A 22058-nucleotide genomic window follows, 5' to 3' on the forward strand; every position below is an offset into this window, starting at 1 on the left:
AGGCACTGCAGTAACTCACCCAGCCTCCTTTAATTGCACACCAAGCCTGCAATCTCTATCATGGAGAAGAAAAACCTAAGGCAGCAGACTCAAGCAACACCATCATTCGCAGGTTGTCCTCCAAGTCATGCACAGACTAACTTGGAACTATATCACTGTTCCTTTATAATCACTTGGTCAAACATTGGAACTCTGTTCGTACAGCACTCAGATGCCGACATACAATATGAACTACATCACCTTTGAGAGCAATCAAGAATGAACAATAAATGCTAATGACTTGCATCCCATGAACAAATGTGAAAAAAAACTTGACAGATTTGACTCTTAAAATCACAGAACAGCGAAGATTTGTATTTCAGGTTGAGGTTCTGGTTGTAGGTTTACTCGCTGAGCTGCAAAGTTTGTTTTCAGACGTTTCGTCACCATACTAGGTAACATCTTCAGTGAGCTTGCAGATGAAGCACTGGTGTAGCCCGCTTTCTAGTTATATGTTTGGGTTTCCTTGGGTTGGTGATGGAATGTCCTACAGTGATGTCATTTCCTGTTCTTTTTCTCAGGGGATAATAAATAGGATCCAAGTCAATGTGTTTGTTGACAGAGTTCTGTTTGGATTGCTATGCTTCGAGGAATTCTTGTGCGTGTCCGTTTGGCTTTTCCTAGGATGGATGTATTGTCCCAGTCAAAGTGGTGTCATTCCTCATCTGTATGTAAGGATACTAGTGACAGTGGGTCAGGTCTTTTTGTGGCTAGTTGATGTTCATGTTCTGGTGGCTATCCCTGGTAGCCCACAAACCCACCAACACACTAAAACAGCAGCTAATGAACTTGAAAGACCCTATACAGACATCAAGCAAAACTAACGTCATTTACAAAATACCTTGCAATAACTAACAAACACAAATTGCACAAACAGGCAGAAAATTAGTCACCAGGATATATGAATATCAACTAGCCACAAAAAGACATGACTCACTCTCACTAGTATCTTTAGATAAAGATGAGGAAGAACACTACTCGACTGGGACAACAGTTCCATCCTATGACAATCCAAACAGAGACACGCACGAGAATTCCTAGAAGCATGCATCAGCAAACACATTGACTTGGATCCCATTTACCACCCCCTGAGAAAACAGGAAATGACAATCACCATAGGAAATGATAACACCACAGGAAATGACATCACCAACCCAATTGTACCTACATTTCCTCATCGCTAGAATCATTCTTATCAATCTTTTTTGCATTCTACTGTAATGACTTTATATCCTTCCTAAAATATGGCATCCAGAACCATATGCAAAATCCTGTTTAAACGAAACCAATTTAACTTCTCTTCCAGACCTTTTCAGCAATTTCAGTTACAATGAAGCATGTCAAAGCTTCATTTCAAATAGTAACACTCATTGGACAAGTGGTCAAGAATCCACCTAGTTCTTTCACCTTACAATTCTGATAAATCTATATTTACACCACATTTGTGATAAAATATACAGCAAGGCAGGGAAATCTTTCCTTTCAGCAACCACCAATTTTAAACAACAATTTTACATAGCGAACAGTAAAACGTAAGACCAGAGCATTCATGCTTTACTAAATGTGGATCAGTACGTGATGCACCAACAATCTAGGAATTCCTTTTCTTTCATTATATGCATAATCACAAATTACACCTTTTCACACACCAGATAACAACTTTCTCATTTCTTTCAATGTTGCAGACTGTAGTCAATGAAAAGAATGCTTCCTCCCACAATCTTACATACCACCTCAAAAGAGGAGTTCTCTTAGCCCTAAAAACTGCCTTTTTCCTCCAAGTGCCACCTCTGAAGCTGAAAGACTGGAAATTCTATTTAAAAAGAAATACAACTTGTGCAACATTGTAGAGATTAAGCTATAAACTACGAAGAAACAACTACAGTTACATTACTCTTCTCCATGATTTAATGTTATAGTCCTTCCAAGTGTACAGTGAGAATTTGAAATTTGGATAAAACCTAGGATCCCACTGTCTGTTGCCTGCCTGCATAAAGCCTGGATCAGATCAAACCTATCTTTAAAGCTATACCTATAGAATGATGAAGCCAAACGTGCCACTTACTTCAGTTTAAAGATGTGCAAGTCGGGTGGATTGGCCATGCTAAATTGCCTATAATGTAGGTTAGGTTCGTTGGCCACGGGAAATGCAGGATTATAGGGATAGGGTGAGAGGATGGGTCTGGGTGGGATGCTCTTCAGAGGGTCAGTGTGAACTTGTTGGGCCAAATGGCTTGTTTCCACACCTATGATACACACTTGCATGGCAAATGTTTTATACTGCAATTCAGCCCACCTACTTCAACTGAAAACACACTAATCTTGACTGAAAATGACCCAATGTACTGATTCTTATGACAAACAAAGCCAGAAATCATTCCTGGTCTCCATTAATTAGACCGCACCTGATATAAACGGGCCATCCAAGAATTCAACAGTCAAATTCAGAAACCAGGGGTTGGCTAGGTCCCACCTTCATTCAGATCCTGGATCTCTATTATTTTACATAGTGCGGGATCTGTACTACTGTCAAGCCCATTTCTGTTTTTCATAACTACTACTTTGCTACCAGAATCTTCAGCCAGATCATTACGGTGAATGGGCAATGTACTTCACTCAAGGTGTGAAAGACACTTTCAACAGCATCACCATAAAAGGTGGTTGTCAAGGAAAGCCTTCATGTATGGACAGAAATTTATCAATTTAGTCTCTATCAGAATACCAGGTCAATTTTGTGTGTTGGGTTTCTGAAAAGCGAAGGATTCACTTTTCCAAGACAGTCACCGTTTTCTACAGCCACTGCTTCTTGGGATTTTCTTGTAAATTAGGGAGGTTGGGTAGGATGAAACACCTATTCTGTCCAAGGAAGAACTTTGTTTCTTCAGACTACAGCATGATTCAAGGATCCTGTTGTGGGACTGGAGGTACTGGGGTGCGGTTTTTCTCCCAAGGACTATTGAAAAGACTATCCTTTTCTATGAAACAGGTTTGATGAAAGTGGCTGAGGAAGTCAAAAGCATGATTGTGATCCCTCCAATGTGAGAAAATGCACCAAGAGGATCTTGGACCGCAGGAGTTCACGGCAGGTGACATAACGCTTTCAGGTGATATAACTCTATATTCTGACCAGCCCACCATTCTTGAGGCAGTTCCACTCATTCCTCTCTCTGCAAAAACTTCACATCCCTTTCTAAATGGTCACCCTTATTCTATTTCCTCTTGTACCAACCTCTACAAATATTGTGCTTTTCTGCACACAACCTAATTCAACCATTCACAACTCTCATTTCTCTACCTGCAGAATAGGGAAAACAATTTGATGAGAGACAAAGCCTGGGGAAGGCCCTCGGGTGATAAATACATTATAGGCCCTGGCATTGCATGCCCACCTGTTCTACTTGAAGGTGTTGTTGCAGACTGAAGATATCACCAGGAAACTGATACAAGAGATTCAATCTTCTATGCACTGATGTGTAGATATGTCAAGAGAGTGACCCCTCGATTATAGGCCGGTTTGGAGGTCTCACTTCCTTCCAGTTTGATTTTGGGATCCATCCCATCTGCCCAATATGCAGTGGGTAACACAACTGATATAGAAAAAAATACTGCAGGTGCTGAAAATATAGAAAAGAAACAACATGCCAGAGAAAGGCAGTAGGTTCAGCAGCACCTGTGGTGAGGGAAACAAAGTCAACACTCTGAATTGAAAATGACTCTTTAATGGAATACAGCATTGAGCAGAGACTGAAACTGGAGAACATACTGGTGGTGTCATTTCTGTTGTCACCGTTCACCAGAGCTGCAAGGTAGAGCTGTATACTCTATTCTCATGCTATCACAATGGCTTGCGGCTGGAAAGTGTTGAATTGACTGAAGTGTTTAACAGCAGAAGTGCCTTTCTAGAAGTTGGCAATCTTGTGTCAATAAATTATTGCATTCTGGCAGAATAAATGCTTGGAAAAGGTGGTCATGGTCCTGGCCGGAAGCTGTTGTTATTTCACTGATCAACGTTATCAGTTTCACTAAAGTAGCTCTTCCCATTGTGCACTTACGTCAGTGACCCTAGCATGTTGCTGACAGATTAGAAATGGGTGCTGTAGCTGTCAATTCAAGCATGGAGGGTTAAAAAGGCTTTTCTTCAAATCGACCTCTTCAGATATATTATAACACTCTCCGTGACAGGTAGAACATGAAACCAGACCTTCTGGCCCAGAGGTAGCTGCAGTACCACTGCCACCAGTGCTTAACAGCCATTTAAAGGAGTTCTAATTTGGCTTTTTAGCTACCTTAATTACATGTTGCAGACCCAAAATGTTTTCGCTGCCTTCAATCCTATCCCAGTGAAATCCGTAGATTTATGAGATTTAACTATGATCCTATACTCAAACCAATCTCCCCATATCTTTAAAGAATCTGTAGCAGAGTTTATTTGCCCTGGATATTAATCTGATTTTAAAAAATGCAATCTTAAAATATTGAGTTTTGTGCCAGATTGTACAGAAAGAAAGATGGCATGGCAAAGAGATTAACAAGCATCAGACTGTAAAGACGATTATGGCATAATCAAAGTCTTTTTAGTTCATATTTCATTTTGTGTCTCTATTGACTTGTCTAATTTTTAGATGAGGCATTAGGTCAGCATGGTGGCTCAGTGGTTAGCACGACTGCCTTACAGCACCAGGACCCAAGTTCAATTCCACTCTCAGACAACTGTCTGTGTGGAGGTTGCACATTCTCCATATGTCTACATGGGTTTCTGCTGGGTACTCTGGTTTCCTCCTACAGTCCAAAAATGTGCATGTTAGGTGGATTGGCCGTGCCAAATTACCCATTCGTTCCAGGAATGTGTAGCTTAATTGGATTAGCCATGGCTATGCAGGGTTACAGGGATAGGGTAGGGGGTGTGTCTGGTTGGGATGTTCTGAGGGTGGACTCGATGGTCCAAATTGCTACATTCAATGATTCTAACTTATAAATCACATAGGCACATAAAATAGGAATTGGCCTTTCTGCCCTTGGACCTCCTCTGCCATTTACTCTGATCATTCAAATCAGTAAAAACATCACTTCCGCCCCTCACATCATCGCTGATGCCACACGCTCAGTGACTTCCACCACCCCTACTGCTGTGGTCACCACCACTTCCCCCCCACCAGTGCCACTCACCTGCATTCTGCTGACACGCCCCCCACAGACCGCACTGTCACTATCTCCACCCCCCAGAACCCCGAGGGGAACACTACCCCTGCTCATGACTCCACCCCCATTACCCCCACCATCACACCCACTCCAGTTACAGGTTCCGCCCCCACTCCCAGCTCCACACCCACACCAGATCCCAGCTCCCAGCCCTGCCGAGTTTTCACCATCCCTCCAGACCTTCCCCTCACTGAGGACGAACGATCAGTCCTCAGCAAAGGACTCACCTTCATCCCCCTCCGTCCACGCATCAATGAATTTAATACACGCTGTGACGTCAAACAATTCTTCCGTCGCCTCCGCCTCCGAGCTTATTTTCACTATCAGGATTCCCACCCACCTTCCGAGGACCCCTTCACCCACCTCCAACACACTGCATCCACCTGGACACCCCGCGCTGGCCTATTACCTGCCCTCGACCTCTTCATTTCCAACTGCCGCCGGGACATTAACCGCCTCAACCTGTCTGCTCCCCTCCCCCACTCAAACCTCTCACCCTCACAACGCAAAGCCCTCCAATCCCTCTGCTCCAATCCCAACCTCACCATCAAGCCAGCGGATAAAGGGGGCACAGTGGTAGTCTGGCACACTGACCTCTACACCGCTAAAGCCAAACGCCAACTCGAGGATACCTCTTCCTACTGTCCCCTCGATCATGACCCCACCCCCCCATCACCAAACCATCATCTCCCAGACCACACAGAACCTCATCACCTCAGGAGATCTCCCACCCACAGCTTCCAACCTCATAGTCCGGGAACCCCGCACTGCCCGGTCCTACCTCCTTCCCAAGATCCACAAGCCTGACCACCCTGGCCGACCCATTGTCTCAGCATGCTCTTGCCCCACTGAACTCATCTCTACCTACCTCAACACTGTCCTATCCTCCCTAGTCCAGGAACTCCCCACATACGTTCGAGACACCACCCATGCCCTCCACCTCCTCCAAGACTTCTGTTTCCCCGGCCCCCAACGCCTCATCTTCACCATGGATATCCAATCCTTCTACACCTCCATCTGCCATGACCAGGGCCTCCAAGCCCTCCGTTTTTTCCTCTCCAGACGTCCCCAACAGTACCCTTCCACCGACGCTCTCATTCGTTTGGCCAAACTGGTCCTCATCCTTAACAATTTCTTCTTCGAATCCTCCCACTTCCTCCAGACCAAAGGGATAGCCATGGGCACACATGTGGGCCCCAGCTATGCCTGTCTCTTTGTTGGCTACGTAGAACAGTTGATCTTCCGTAATTACACCGGCACCACTCCCCACCTCTTCCTCCGCTACACTGATGACTGCATTGGCGCCACCTCGTGCTTCCGCGAGGAGGTTGAGCAATTCATCAACTTCACCAATACATTCCACTCTGACCTTAAATTTACCTGGACCATCTCTGACACCTCCCTCCCCTTCCTGGACCTCTCCATCTCCATTAATGACGACCGACTTGACACTGACATTTTTTACAAACCCACCAACTCCCACAGCTACCTGGATTACACCTCTTCCCACCCTACCTCTTGCAAAAATGCCATCCTGTATTCCCAATTCCTCTGCCGTATCTGCTCCCAGGAGGACCAGTCCACCAGAGAACACACCAGATGGCCTCCTTCTTTAGAGATTGCAATTTCCCTTCCCACGTGGTTAAGATGCCCTCCAACGCATCTCGTCTACATCCCGCACCTCCGCCTTCAGACCCCACCCCTCCAACCGTAACAAGGACAGAATGCCCCTGGTGCTCACCTTCCACCCTACCAACCTTCGCATAAACCAAATCATCCGCCGACATTTCCGCCACCTCCAAAAAGACCCCACCACCAGTGATCTATTTCCCTCCCCACCCCTTTCCGCCTTCCACAAAGACCGTTCTCTCCGTGACTACCTGGTCAGGTCCACGCCCCCCTACAACCCACCCTCCCATCCTGGCACCTTCCCCTGCCACCGCAGGAACTGTAAAACCTGCGCCCACACCTCCTCCCTCACCTCTATCCAAGGCCCTAAAGGAGCCTTCCACATCCAAAGTTTTACCTGCACATCCACTAATATCATTTATTGTATCCGTTGCTCCCGATGCGGTGTCCTCTACACTGGGGAGGCTGAGCACATCCTAGCAGAGCGCTTTAGGGAACATCTCCGGGACACCCACACCAATCAACCACACCGCCCCGTGGCCCAACATTTCAACTCTCCCTCCCATTCTGCCGAGGACATGGAGGTCCTGGGCCTCCTTCACCACCGCTCCCTCACCACCAGACGCCTGGAGGAAGAACGCCTCATCTTCCGCCTCGGAACACTTCAACCCCAGGGCATCAATGTGGACTTCAACAGTTTCCTCATTTCCCCTTCCCCCATCTCACCCTAGTTCCAAACTTCCAGCTCAGCACTGTCCCCATGACTTGTCCGGACTTGTCCTACCTGCCTATCTCCTTTTCCACCTATCCACTCCACCCTCTTCTCCCTGACCTATCACATTCATCCCCTCCCCCACTCACCTATTGTACTCTATGCTACTTTTTCCCCACCCCCACCCCCTCTAGCTTATCTCTCCACGCTTTAGGCTCTCTGCCTTTATTCCTGATGAAGGGCTTTTGCCCAAAACGTCGATTTCGCTGTTCCTAGGATGCTGCCTGAACTGCTGTGCTCTTCCAGCACCACAAATCCAGAATCATTCAAATCAGTATCCTGTTCCAGTTTTTTTCAGCATATCCTTTGATCCCTTTATCTCTGAGAACTATATCTATTTCTTTCTTGAAAACATTCAATATATTGGTCTCAACTGCTTTCTGTGGAAGAGAATTCCACAAGCTCATAGAGCTCCAGGTGAAGAAATTCCTTCTCATCTGAATCCTAAGTGGCCTACCCCGTATCCTTAAACTATGATCCCTGATTCTAGACTGCCCAGTCATCAGGAATATTTACCCTGCATTTACCCGTCTAATCCAGTTAGAATTTTAAAGATTTCTAAGATTCCCCTCATTCTTCTAAACTCCAGCAAATACTGTGCTAACCAATCCAGTTTCTCTTCAGATGGCAGTCCTGCCTTCCCAGAAACTAGTATAGTAAACCTTTGTTGCACTCCCTCTATTACCAGAACATCCATTCTTAGAGGAGAATTAAATTACACACAATTGTGCAGGTGTGGTCTCACAAAGGACCTGTACATGTGCAGCAACACATCTTTGCTCGTGTACTCAAATCCTCTCACCATGAAGGCCAACCTATCATTTGCTTTCTTTACTGCCTGCTGCATCTTAGGTTTAGTGACTGGGGTACAAGGATACCAGGATCTCACTGTACCTCACCGTTTCTCAAAGTAATTTCCATTCAGGTTATAAACTGCCTTTCTGTTCTTGCTCCCGAAGTGGATAGCCTCACATTTATCCACATACTTCATCTACCATGCATTTTCCCACACATTCAACTTGTCTAAATCTAACTAAAATATCGTGGGCGGCACGGTGGCACAGTGGTTAGCACTGCTGCCTCGCAGCGCCAGAGACCCGGGTTCAATTCCCGCCTCCGGCGACTGACTGTGTGGAGTTTGCACATTCTCCCCGTGTCTGCGTGGGTTTCCTCTGGGTGCTCCGGTTTCCTCCCACAGTCCAAAGATGTGCAGGTCAGGTGAATTGGCCATGTTAAATTGTCCGTAGTGTTAGGTAAGGGGTAAATGTAGGGGTATGGGTGGGTTGCGCTTCGGCGGGTCGGTGTGGACTTGTTGGGCCGAAGGGCCTGTTTCCACACTGTAAAGTAATCTAATCTAATCTAATCTAATCTCTGTACCTTCCTAACCAACTGTGTTGTCTGCAAACTTGGAGATATTACATTTAGCTCCCTCATCTAAATCATTAATATGTGTTGTGAATAGCTGGGGTCGAAGCACTGATCCAAGAAGTACCCAACTAGTCACTGGCTGCCATTTGGAAAATGACCTGTTTATTCCTAGTTTTTGTTTCCTGTCTACTAACCAGTATACTCACCATTCCAATCCTGTAAGCTTCACGTTTACTCTCATATAAAAGGTGTATACTGCTATGACGATTTGTCTAGAGGTAAAAAACCTGCAAATGCTACAAGTCCTGACACAGGGTTATATTGACTTCTCCATATCCTGATGCTGCCTGGCTTGTTAGGTTCTTCCAGCTTCCTACATGACAATTTGTCCAGCTTTTCCTTTTTAGTTTGGAACAGTTATGTGCTTTTGATTCAGTAGCTCTTACAAAAGGTTCAAGCTGAAGGGAGATTTTGCAAAATTATTAGAAAAATTCTTATCTTCCACCCCAGTTTTGTGAATGAGTTTTCATACCCTGATCATGAATTCATATGTTCTATGATCACGACATTCACTCCAGTATTGGTTTAATCAAGTATTGAAAAAAATAACTTTAGATCTTATTTATAATATTCATAGGTTTCTATACTATTCCATTCTGATTGTAATGTTAATGTTTATCTCACTGACTAAATAGTGTGAAAATAAGTTTCACATAACTTATTTGAAGATCATTCTAGTGGCAATAAGGCAGAAATAGCAACTTGCAAAACATAATAAAATGATTACAGGTACAAATGTATTCTATTTTTAAAATAAGTTGATTTATCTCAAGTAAAACAAATAAAAAAAAACTCATTTGATAACCAAAGCTCTAGAGATTAAATGAATTAGTCATAGTCATAGAGATGTACAACATGGAAACAGACCCTTCAGTCTGCCTTGTGTGGAATAATGGCCTTCCCCAGCATGTGATAACTTATGACACTATCATGGTTTTAAAAAAGACCTCAAAACACAAAAAATATCCGTGCACTGCATTTTTCTTCATATCATTAAATTTGGAAATAGATCATTCACATACCGATTAAGATTTTGAGACCCAGCGAGTTGCTTATAATCATCTCCAGATGTTGACCAAGGAACGTAAAACAAGGAGGAATCAGTGGTTGACACTGATGCAGTATAGGACGGATGTGAATCTATATTTTCTTCATATTGAGGTATCTACAGAGAATTCAGTTGCAAGATGAAAAATCTTAACACTTTTGAAATGCAATACTCTAGATTATAAATATTAGTCCTTCTAAAACTGTTTCAATTTGATTCTCCAAACAATTCTGGTTCAAATCAGGAAAGGTGTCCATTCAGCAAGATAGAGTAGCTTTAGTAGATGTACAAAACAACAATGTATATTTATAAAGCAGCTCAACTTAAAAAAAATCTTCCAAAGGGCTTCACAATAGTATCATAAAATAAAATATAACATTTACACCGATAACTGTTGGCAATTTTTACATCTTATGAATGCATTTTTAAAAATTGACAGGTTTGAAATTACAATTTCATAGAATGATCTAATTCTGTGCTGTAACCATTTAGCATTTGTTCTTTATGCCGGAAGAGTGAGAGAAACTTTCCTCGTCCCATTTCCTGTAGCAATGCGATGTTTCTTTACTATTCAAAACAGAATTGGATAATTTTCTGGAGGCTTAGATTGAACACATAGTAATGCATACTTCAGGATGTACAAGTGGAGTCCTGCTGGGATCTTAACTTTTTACAAGTTACAATGATTTAGATAAGGCAAGTCAAGGCATGACAGCTAAAATTGTAAATGACACAAAGATAGTTAGGAAAGTATGTTATGAAGGATAATCAAGGAAGTTGCATAAGGATATAGACAGACTTAGTGAATAAGCAAAAAATCTAGTAGATGGAATATAATGCAGAAAAATAAGAAGAATTTTAAAAAGCATTACTTAAATGGTGAATGACTGCAGAATTCCAAGGTGCAGTGAGAGTTAACAGCTCCAGTGCACAAGGCAAAAGTTAGTATGCAAGGAGTGCCACAAGGATCGGTGCTAGGTCCTCTACTTTTTGTCATTTACATAAATGATGTGAATGCAAGCAAAAGAGGTACAGTTAGTAAGTTTGCAGATGACACCAAAATTGGAGATCTAGTGGACAGCGAAGAGGGTTACCTCAGATTACAACAGGATCTGGACCAGCTGGGCTGAGAAGTTGCAGATGGAGTTTAATTCAGATAAATGCAAGGTGCTGCATTTTGGGAAAGCAAATCATAGCAGGACTTATACACTTAATGGTAAGGTCCAAGGGTGTGTTGCTGAACAAAGAGACCTTGGAGTGCAGGTTCATAGCTCCTTGAAAGTGGAGTCGCAGGTAGATTGGATAGTGAAGAATGCGTTTTGTATGCTTTCCTTTATTGGTCAGAGTGTTGAGATGTTGTGAAACTTGAAAGGGTCCAGAAAAGATTTACAAGAATGTTGCCAGGGTTGGAGGACTTGAGCTATAGGGGGTGGCTGAACAGGCTGGGGCTGTTTTCCCTGGAGCGTCGGAGGCTGAGGGGTGACCTTAGAGGTTTACAAAATTATGAGGGGCATGGATTGGATAAATAGACAAAGTCTTTTCCCCGGGGTCGGGGAGTCCAGACCTAGATGGCATAGGTTTAGGGTGAGAGGGGAAAGATATAAAAGATGCCTAAGGGGCAACTTTTTCACGCAGAGGGTGGTACGTGTATGGAATGAGCTGCCAGAGGATGTGGTGGAGGCTGGTACAATTGTAACATTTAAGAGGCATTTGGATGGGTATATGAATAGGAAGGGTTTGGAGGGATATGGGCCGGGTGCTGGCAGGTGGGACTAGATTGGGTTGGGATATCTGGTCGGCATGGACAGGTTGGACAAAGGGTCTGTTTCCATGCTGCATATCTCTATGACTCTATGACTCTAATAGCACAATCAAAAAGGTTAATGGGATGCTCTCCTTTATTACAAGTAGAATTGAACATTAAAGTAATAACAGTTATATAGGCCAATGGTGAGGCCACATCTCGAACACCAAGTATAGTTATGGTCTCTTTATTTAAGAAAGGATGCAAATGCATTAGAGGGGGTTCACTAGATTGATATCTTGAATGAGTGAATCATCTTCTCAGGATAGGTTGTGCAGGTTGGGCAAAAGTGAAGACTGCAGATGCTGGAAACCAAAGTTGAGATCAGAATGGTGCTGGAAAAGCACAGCAGGAATTTCCTGATGAAGGGCTTTTGCCTGAAACGTTGATTTTCCTGCTCCTCGGATGCTGCCTGACCTGTTGTGCTTTTCCAGCACCACTCTGACCTGTACTGTTGGGCTAATTTCCAATTGAGTTGAGAAGAGTTTTGGATGATTTGCGTACAAGATCCTGAATGATCATGACAAGGTCATGAACAGCATGTCTCCTATTGTGGGCCAGTCCAGAACTAGAGGTACAGTTTTAAATTTAGGGGTCACCTTTTCAGGGTAGAGGTAAAGAGAAATGTTCTCTCTCTAGAAGCTGTTTGACTTTGGAACAGTGGCTCACTAGGTAGTAGAGGCAGAGTCATTGAATATTTTTAAGACCGAAGTACATAGACTCTTATTAGGCAGAGTTATCAGACTAGATGCAAAGGTGGAATCTGAAACAAACAGATCAGCCTGATCTTACTGAATGAGAGTAAGCTTCAGGAACTGAATGGTCTACTTCTACTCCTATTTCATATGTTCATATATTTAGGATATGCAGATATCACCACTATCTTTGAATCTGCAAACATTCCTTAAATAGTAAACAGGAGGTTGCCAATTTATGAATGTCTGACTTATGAATGCAATCCCATACATGGGTAATTTTAAAGACCCGATACATGAACCTGTCCTATACTTACAAATGGCTGCTTTATATTAACCTGCATTGTGTTCAGACTTGTATATAAATCGACTTACTCAGGAAGCTCAACTAAAAAGGAACATAGTTTATTATTGAACACCAAAGTACAGCCACTACTTATAGTCCCAGCTTGGGATAAACTGTTCTTTGTTTTCTGTTCTAATCAACCTGTTCACAGTTGCTATGAAATACCTCTGGGGCCCTTTCATGAAGCCAAGCTGATTCTGCTTGATTTTATAGAATTCCAAATGGTCTGTCTTATATCCTTTGAAACGGACTGTAACGTTCCCAGTGACAAGTGGTAAGTTATATGACTTAAGAGTTGCTTGTTCTTTTGCCTCCTCCCCTTTGAGCAAAGGTGTTCTACTGGCAGTCTTCCAATTCTCCAGAACCTTTCCAAAATCTGAGGATTCTTGGAAGATTATTACTAATACTTTGACTATCTCTGTCACTAACCTTTAATATCCTGGAGTCTTGGTACTAGTTCTTTAATCCCTTTCCCAGTCCACTTAACTCTGCCCTCATTACTTTCTAATTACTCTTATTTAAGCTCAGCGCGGTTGTTTCTAACTCAGGTTTCGCATTCTCAATCTGAATACTAAATCCTAGCTCTGGTAGAATATATGGTCACTCTTTTCTAAGGGATGTATTACACTGAAAGTTTATCAAACTTATATAATTGCACATAACTAGATCCAAAATAAGTCTGATCCCACATTGGATCCATAACATATTGTTCTACAAATCTTTTCCAGATATATTACGCATTATTCCTCACGGCAAATTTGATTGTCCCCATCTACATTAAGATTAAAGTCACCCATAATTAATATACTGCCTTTCTTACGTGCACTCTATATCTCCTCACAATTTCACTTTTGAGATAGAAACATTTGGCTGTTCTCTCCTTCATTTTCTGCTAGTTGGGAAATTTGTTAATGGGTTCAATAATGTGTAAAAGAAGCCTACTTTCACCAATCAATATATATAAACTGGGAAACATACTTTAAAGGTTGGTCTCATCAGGAATCTTCAAAATATGGCACGAGAGATTTGTGCAAAATTATCTTGTGGGATAATGGCTAACCCGATCAGTATTGTGGGCCAGACATAGCTGCTCAGCCCGGAAAAGCACCTGGTTAAATTCAAAATTATCCTGGGTGGGCAAATTATCTTGAAATTTGATCAACAATAAGAAAGTCATTTCACTTTGCTTCTATGTAGATATTATTGCACACAAATGTAATACTTACCACTAACAGCATACTGCAGCAGTCCAATAAGCTATTTTGTTAATCACACAACCGAATAATGTCACTTATGAGTTTCAGTGCCAGGTAACTACCAGGAATGTAGGCTGCATGTCCCAGCAATTGGTTGAGCAAATGAAAAATCATGTTCCTTTAAATTGCTTACAATAGGCTAAATATGACTTATACTAAACCAGGTATGGCTTGTAAAATCCAAAACAATATATTTATGATTAGATGTGATTCCACAAATAGACATGTTGAATAATCCTCACTGCACTAATAACTACACTAACAAATAATTTAAGACAATTAAACTTGTGGTATAGTTTACTCACACTTGCTAAAAGCAACATGCCTTCATATGCAGGGAGCTGTTCTCTGCAACAAAAGTCCAAAGATGTGCAGGTTAGGTGGATTGGCCATGCTAAATTGCCCATAGTGTCCAGGGATGTGCTCGTTAGGTAAATTAGCTATGAGAAATGTGGGCGGGTGATCTGGGTGGTTTACTCTTCAGAGGGATGGTGTAGATTTAATGGGCCAAGTGGCTTGTTTCCACACTGTTGGGATTCTATGTTCAAGCTTCATACATTTTAACTACGCCAAACTGGGAGAAAATTATAGTTTCCCTGTTTTCTCCATAGCAATACCATACCTAGAGTCGACTTAGCAAACAATTTGCATCCCTTTGTTCTGTGGCATAAACTGTTATGATTGTTCGAAATTTACCATTCTTACACTGGTCAATGCAAGTCTGCTAGATGGCTGTTTTCACAAATTTAACTGCAAATTGTAAAGAGATCCTAAAAGCCATTGCTACACTTCACTGAATAAAACTGGGGTGATGGAATTCCTCAGGAAACAGTGACAGTTTATTTTCCAGATTTAGCAGCAGCTGCAAATAGAATCTATTTTACTGATCACTGATAACATGAACATTTAGGAAGTGAAATTGTATGTGGAAGTATAACTGAAACCTTAGTAAATGGCAGGTCAACAGTAAACTTCTTCAGTCAGTGAAATTTATGGATTGAGAAAGCAATGGAGGAGTTAAAATTAGGTCATATCAGGTACAAGAGATATTCAGGGCGGTATCAAGAAAGACGATATTAAAAGATAGGAAAGAACAAATAAATTTCCAGGAACAATTTACTTGTTGCATAAAGGAGAAATTTGCCTTCAACTCAGGTCACACAATTAGTCACAGATGTACAGTACAGAAACAGACCATTGGTCCAACTCGTCCATGTCAACCAGATATCCTAAATTAATCTAGTCCCATTTGCCAGCATTTGCACCATATCCCTCGAAACCATCCCTATTCATATACCAAAACAAATGCCTTTTAAATATTGTAATTGTACCAACCAGTACCTCCGGCAACTCATTCCATATATGTACCACTCTCTGCGTGAAATAGTTGTCCCTTAGGTCCTTTAAATCTCACCTTAAGCCTATGCTCTCTAGTTCTGGACTTCCCCCACCCCAGGGAAAAAAAGATCTTGTCTATTTACTCTATCCATGTCCCTCATGATTTTACAATCCTCTATAAAGGTTGCACCTCAGCCTCTGACGCTCCAGGGAAAACAGCCCCAGCCTATTCAGCCTCTCCCTATAGCTCAAATCCTCCAACTCTGGCAACATCCTTGTAAATCTTTTCTGAACCCTTTTAAATTTGACAACATCCTTCCGATAGGAGGGAGACCAAAACTGCACACTATATTCCAAAAATAGCTTAACCAATGTCGTGTACAAGCACAATATGACCTCCCAACTCCTAAACTCAATGCCCTGACCAATAAAGGAAAGCATACAAAACACCTTCTTCACTATCCTATCTACCTGCGACTCCACTTTCAAGGAACTATGAACCTGTACTCTAAGGTCTTTTTGCTCAGGGCAGGGCTTTACCATTAAGTGTATAAGTCCTGCCCTGATTTGGCTTTCCAAAATGCTGCACCTTACATTTAACTGAATTAAACTCCATCTGCCACTCCTCAGCCTACTGGCCCATCTGATCAAAACTCCTTTGTACTCTGAGGTAACTTGATTTGCTGTTTACTTTTGGTGTCATCTGCAAATTATTAACTATACTTATATTCACATCCAAATTATTTCATCATTTATGAAAAAGCAGTGGACCCAGCAAGAAAAACCTTGTGGCACACTACTGGTCACAGACCTCCAGTCTGAAAAGCAATCCTCTACCACCACCCTTGATCTTCTACTTTCAAGCCAGTTCTATATCCAAATGGCTAGCTCTCCCTGTATTCCATGAGATCCAACCTTGCTAACCATGTCCCATGGGAATCAGGTATATTAGTCCCCTTCCAATTCAAGTACAATCCATCCTTCTTGTACAGGTCACTTCTATCCCAGATGAGATTCCAATGATGCAAAATTGTGAATCCTTCTTCCCTGCACCTGCTCCTCAGCCACACATTCATATGCTGTATCCTCCTATTTCTACCCTCACAACTTCGTGGCACCAGGTGTAATCCAGATAACCATCAAGCACCTCCTTTTGAAATTCTTGCCTAACTTCTCTATTCTCTGTTTAGAATCTCATCCTTTTCCCTTCTTATGGTGCTGGTTCGATTGCGTACAATGACTCCTGCTAGTCCCTCTCCCCTTTGAGAATATTGTGCAGTCTCTTTGATCCGGGCACTAGGGAGGCAACACACCATTCTGATTTCTTGCTCACGGCTGCAGAAACATCTGTCTGTACCTCTGACTCGAGAGTCCCCTATCACAATCGATCGCTTGGATTCTGACATATCCCTCGCTACATTAGAGCCAATCTCGATACTACACACTTGGCTGTTCGTGCTACATTCCCCTGAGAGTCCATCACCCACTACATTTTCCAAAACAGCATACTTGTTTGAGATGGGGATTGCCACAGGAGACTCCTGCAATACCTGCCTCTCTCCCCTACCTTTCCAGGGGGTAACCCATCTACCTGACTGTATCTACAATTTTTCTCCCTTCCTATAACTGCCACTCATTACACCTCCTAGTTCCTGTAAATTCCTCACTACTTCTAACTGCCGCTCTAACTGATCCATGCGATCTGATAGGATTCTCAACCAAACACGCTTACTGCAGATATAATCACCAGTAACACAGAAACTCTCCCTAATCTCTGGCATCCGACAGGAACAGCGCATCACTCTACTAAAGGCCATCTTGGTACCTTAATCCACAGACTCAGAAAATAGCACCTTCTAACTGCTCGAAAATATACTGCTCCAGACTAATGTAGTATTCATGTTTATGTTTTAAATTTTAATCTAGAGACAGATCTCAATAAAACATATGATCAAAAAGAACCCACTCTACTCACTATTGCAGATTTACAGAAAAAAGCATGGTTACACTTAAAAACCAGGCACTTATCTGCTCCCATGCTGTGAACTCTCCTACACAGGTTCTTCCAAGGTCAGCTGTGAATTTTGCTGTTTGTTAATTTTTCACTCCGATGTCCAGAAATACTTGAACTCAAACAGCAAAAGCAGTAGCTGTGCAGAGTCACTGCTGTGTCAATCAGCAGTGTCTCTCTTTCTCTCACTGACATGTGGTCCCTGCCTTTGTCTCTCTTCCTACTTTTTAATGTGCCATTATTTTGATTTTATTCCCCAAAAGTTCCAAGATAATGCAACACTTATACAATAGTAATTTTGCTCCTGGAATTTGAGAAAATCAGCTCCAATACCTTCACTACCTCAAAAGGAGCAGCTCTTACAGCTACAATATTTTCCCATCTTCCATCTTGGATTACCCAGAATCTTTTTGAGTGCTACTTATGCTGTTAATGAATTTTACATTCGTATGGTGTGTTTACTGAGCAATTCATGTGCAATTCCAGCAAATTCTTAAGAATAATGGGAAGAGTAAGGGGCATCAACCAGCAATTTCTGAGGATTCACATTATCTCCTCTTCTAAGCTTACTGGTCAGTGTATGTATGCATCAGTCATGGACTTGCTATTACCATTACAGGAAGGTTCGATCCACCATCTCCATTTGAATTCCAGCGTGTAAAACTGTACAATTTTAAATGCTGTTTTTACAAAAGTTACATTTTATTTGCATTCCAACTGAAGTTTAGAAAATAACATGCTATTCTTACCTGTGCTTTATAAGGACTGAAGAATGAATTGCAGTTGACCAATGCATCACTGAATACATCTGTCACTCTGCTGTTAGCATCAATACCATTGTAGTAACGATTCGCACTTTTCAGAATAGTTTTAGGCTGAAAAATGAAAGAAAGCCAATATGCCCTTTTGCCCTTGATATTATTTTAAAATTAGCAGTTGTTTTTAATTAGAGTGAAAAATATATTGAAAACCTAAGTCAAAAATAAAAAATGTTTGGGTCATGTACAATTAGCAAGGTATAATTTCCTACTTTCAGGTCTAACACTGTTTCCTTACATGTTCAGTAATAAGTGAACTATTATGTTTTACAAGATATGGCTGTCCCCCATTACCGTGATTTTCCTTCTAGGTCACTTGCTGACAATTTACATCATTGAGAAGCTGGGAGGTGACATTCATTGCTTGGACTATCCCTTTCTATCCACTTGGAACATGCTCATTATAACCTTCATCGTATGAGACTAAACATTTGAACTGTCAGATTTTAACCAACGATACTTTCAATTTGAGACTTGGTGCAGTATAGAGCCACTAATCAAGACAGAAACCTAAATTCTTTAAAATAGAAAACCACTAAGTTGCTGTATTTAGTTTAGCACTGCAGCAACAATGTAATGCAATCCAGACTGGAGCTCACAATAAGAGGTACAAATGTTTAGAAACCAATAATATTAAAATCATATTAACATGGACATTTTGAATATAAAAGGTGTGTCAGTGGCGCCCAGAGAGCACCTATGACAGAGAATCTGAGTTAATACAGCAGATCAATAAAAACAACTTGTAGATGTAATGCTTGACCTGTTAGCTATTTTCAGCATGTTGTATTTTCATTAATTTCCAGCAACCACAATTTTTTCAGTTTAAATAATTATCACTTTCAAAATCCAATTAATTTAAATACTCCTAATATGCTCTCTTGTCGTCACAGGATCGTTAGGTGAAGAGGCTATTTAGCCCATTGTCTTGGTCTCCATTATTTTTGATCATGCCTCTGAGGCAACATCGCTATGCATGAACAATTAAACAACAACTATGCACACGAAACAACTCTGTATTTCTACTGTCCCAAGGCAAAGGGAAGATGATCTCTGAAGAATTGGATACTTGTCTGGGAATAGCAAGATTTCCCCACTCTCCATTATATCTGGGAAATGAGCCTAATTTTAATTTATTGTACCAAGCCTTATAATTGTAGACAATGGAATGTCGATTGCTTCAGCTATCTTTCAAAACGGAGCACTTACAATAATAATTCAAATAAAGATAAGCATTTACAGTAATAGTAGGTTATAGATCTTTTATAAATCAACATTCCAAAAGTTTTGAGTGAACAGAATGTAGTTGTTATATTCTGTGGCTACAAAGGAAAGTCAGAAGCTGACGATTCGATGAGAAGTAAGCCACCTTTTCACTTCTCAGAGCCTTGCCACAATAGACACAACATATGATAGGATATCTCTCTAAAGGTCTGAATGAGTTCAGCTCCAACTTTCAAAGTTCAACGTCATCCAGCACCAAGCAGTCTACTTGGCTTGACACCTAACAACCATGTTCAACATTCACTTCCCTATTGCTGGTACATTGAATATGATGTACCATCCAGAGCATGCATTGCAACAACTTGTGAAGTGTCCTTCAAGAGCAGCTTCCAAGCCTATGACGTTCGCTGGAATAACTGCAGCTCATTATGATGATGTTCCCATATATAAAATTCAACGTCAACTCACTCAGCAAACTGATTTTTGATTTGATTTATTAAGTCACATGTACTTAAGTACAATGAAAAGTTCTGTTTGTATATTATGATCTGCTGTACTGCATACAAAGACACAAAGCTCAGACTGACTAACCAGAGCAAGGAATACAAAGTTATGGCTACAAAGAAGGTACACAAAAAGCAAATCAACATTAGATTTGAAATTTGAGAAGTCCATTCAGAAGTCTAATAAATAGCAGGGATGAAGCTGTTCTTGAACATGTTGGTACATATTGAATTGGCTTTATTGTTCTTGTTTCTTGAAGTCGATGGTCAGCTCTTCAGTTTTGCTGATATTGAGGGAGAGATTGTTATCTTTGCACCATGTCAGCAAGCATTCTCGCTCATTCCTGTATTGTCTCATCATTGTTTAATATCTGGCCTACAATGTTGGTGTCGTCAGCGAACTTTTAGATGCAGTTCAGATGAAACATGGGATCATAGTCAGGAGTGTACAGGGAGTAAAGTAGGGGTCTGAGTATGCATCCTTATGGGACCTGGGTGTTCAGGGTTGTCATGAAAGAGTGCTGTTGTCTATCTTTGTTCATTGTGGTCTGTGGGTCAGGAAGGAGAAAGTGAGGACTGCAGATGCTGGGTCAGGAAGTCAAGGATCCAGCTGCAAGGATGGAGCAGAGGCCTGGGTCTCAGAGTTTTGAAGCTAGTTTAGTTGGGATTGTAGTGCTGAAGGCTGGTTTGTAGTTAATAAGCAGAAGCTTGACAAAGGTATTCTTATGATTCAGATGCTCAAGGGAGGGTGTAAGGCTAGGGAAGTGGGATCTGTTGTAGACCCGTTGTGTTGGTAGGCAAGTTACAATGGAACGAGGCAGACTGGGAGGCTAGAGTTGATAGGAGCCACAACTAACTTCTCGAAGCACTTCATTATTATGGAGGTTAGAGCCTCTAGGCAGTACTCATTGAAAAGCACTGCATGTGTTTTCTTTCATACTGGGATGATGGTGATCTTCTTGAAGCAGGTGGCGACTTCAGATTGTAGCAAGGAGAGGTTAAAGATGTCAACGAATACTCCCAGCATTTGGTCTGCACAGGATCTGAGTGCACAACCAGGGATTCCATCTGGCCCATTAGTTTTCCACGTGTTAGTTCTCAAGAAGGTCATCTGACATTTGCAGTGGTGACTAAGGGAACAGTTACACCCGGACTGTTGGGGCAGGTGACACCGTTTCACTGACTATTTGCTTGAACTGAGCCTAAAAAGCATTGAGCACATCAGAGAAGGATGCTTTTTGTCACCTATCCTGTTCTACTTCATTTTGTAGCCTGTTATGTCATATAGGCCTTGCCAGAGACGCTGGATGCCCATTTGGCTAGTTTGGGTCTCTAACTAAGTCTGGTATTGCCTTTTGGCATCTCTAATGGCCTTGCGGAGGACATATCTGGATTCCCTGTAAAGGTCCATGTCATTTGACTTGAACACCACAGGACTGGTATTCCACAGGCAATAGATCTCCCAGTTCATCCAACGTTTCTGGTGGGGGAACATACTGATTGTCTTCTTTGGTAAACAGTCCTCTATACACTTGCTAATGAAGTCTGTGACGATGGTGGCATTCTCGTCTAGAGTGGCTGCCGAATTCATGAATGTGGACCAGTACACCAAAAACTCTCGCATAAGATCTTCCACTGACTCAGACCAGCATTTTACTACTTTCTGTCCTGGGTCCTCATGTTTTGATTATTTGTAAGCTCGGAATATTGGAAATATATCAGTCTTTGGGCCAAAGTTGTATAAATGATTATCTAACAGAGCTATGAATGTATCCAACTCCCAATGAATCTGCTACATCTCCACTATCCTGACATATCCTGCAAAGCATTTATGTAAAAAAAAGTTGTGAAATATTTTATATAAGGAATCCTGCAGTTAAACTGCAGCTGCTACTTAGAAAACTCATTTTCCTCTGATGTTGATATCTTAAGCAACCTAACACAGAAG

This window comes from Chiloscyllium plagiosum, unplaced genomic scaffold (assembly GCF_037043375.1).
Source record: "Chiloscyllium plagiosum isolate Xiang-an unplaced genomic scaffold, Cpla_swu_hap1 HiC_scaffold_32, whole genome shotgun sequence".
Classification (NCBI taxonomy): Eukaryota; Metazoa; Chordata; class Chondrichthyes; order Orectolobiformes; family Hemiscylliidae; genus Chiloscyllium; species Chiloscyllium plagiosum.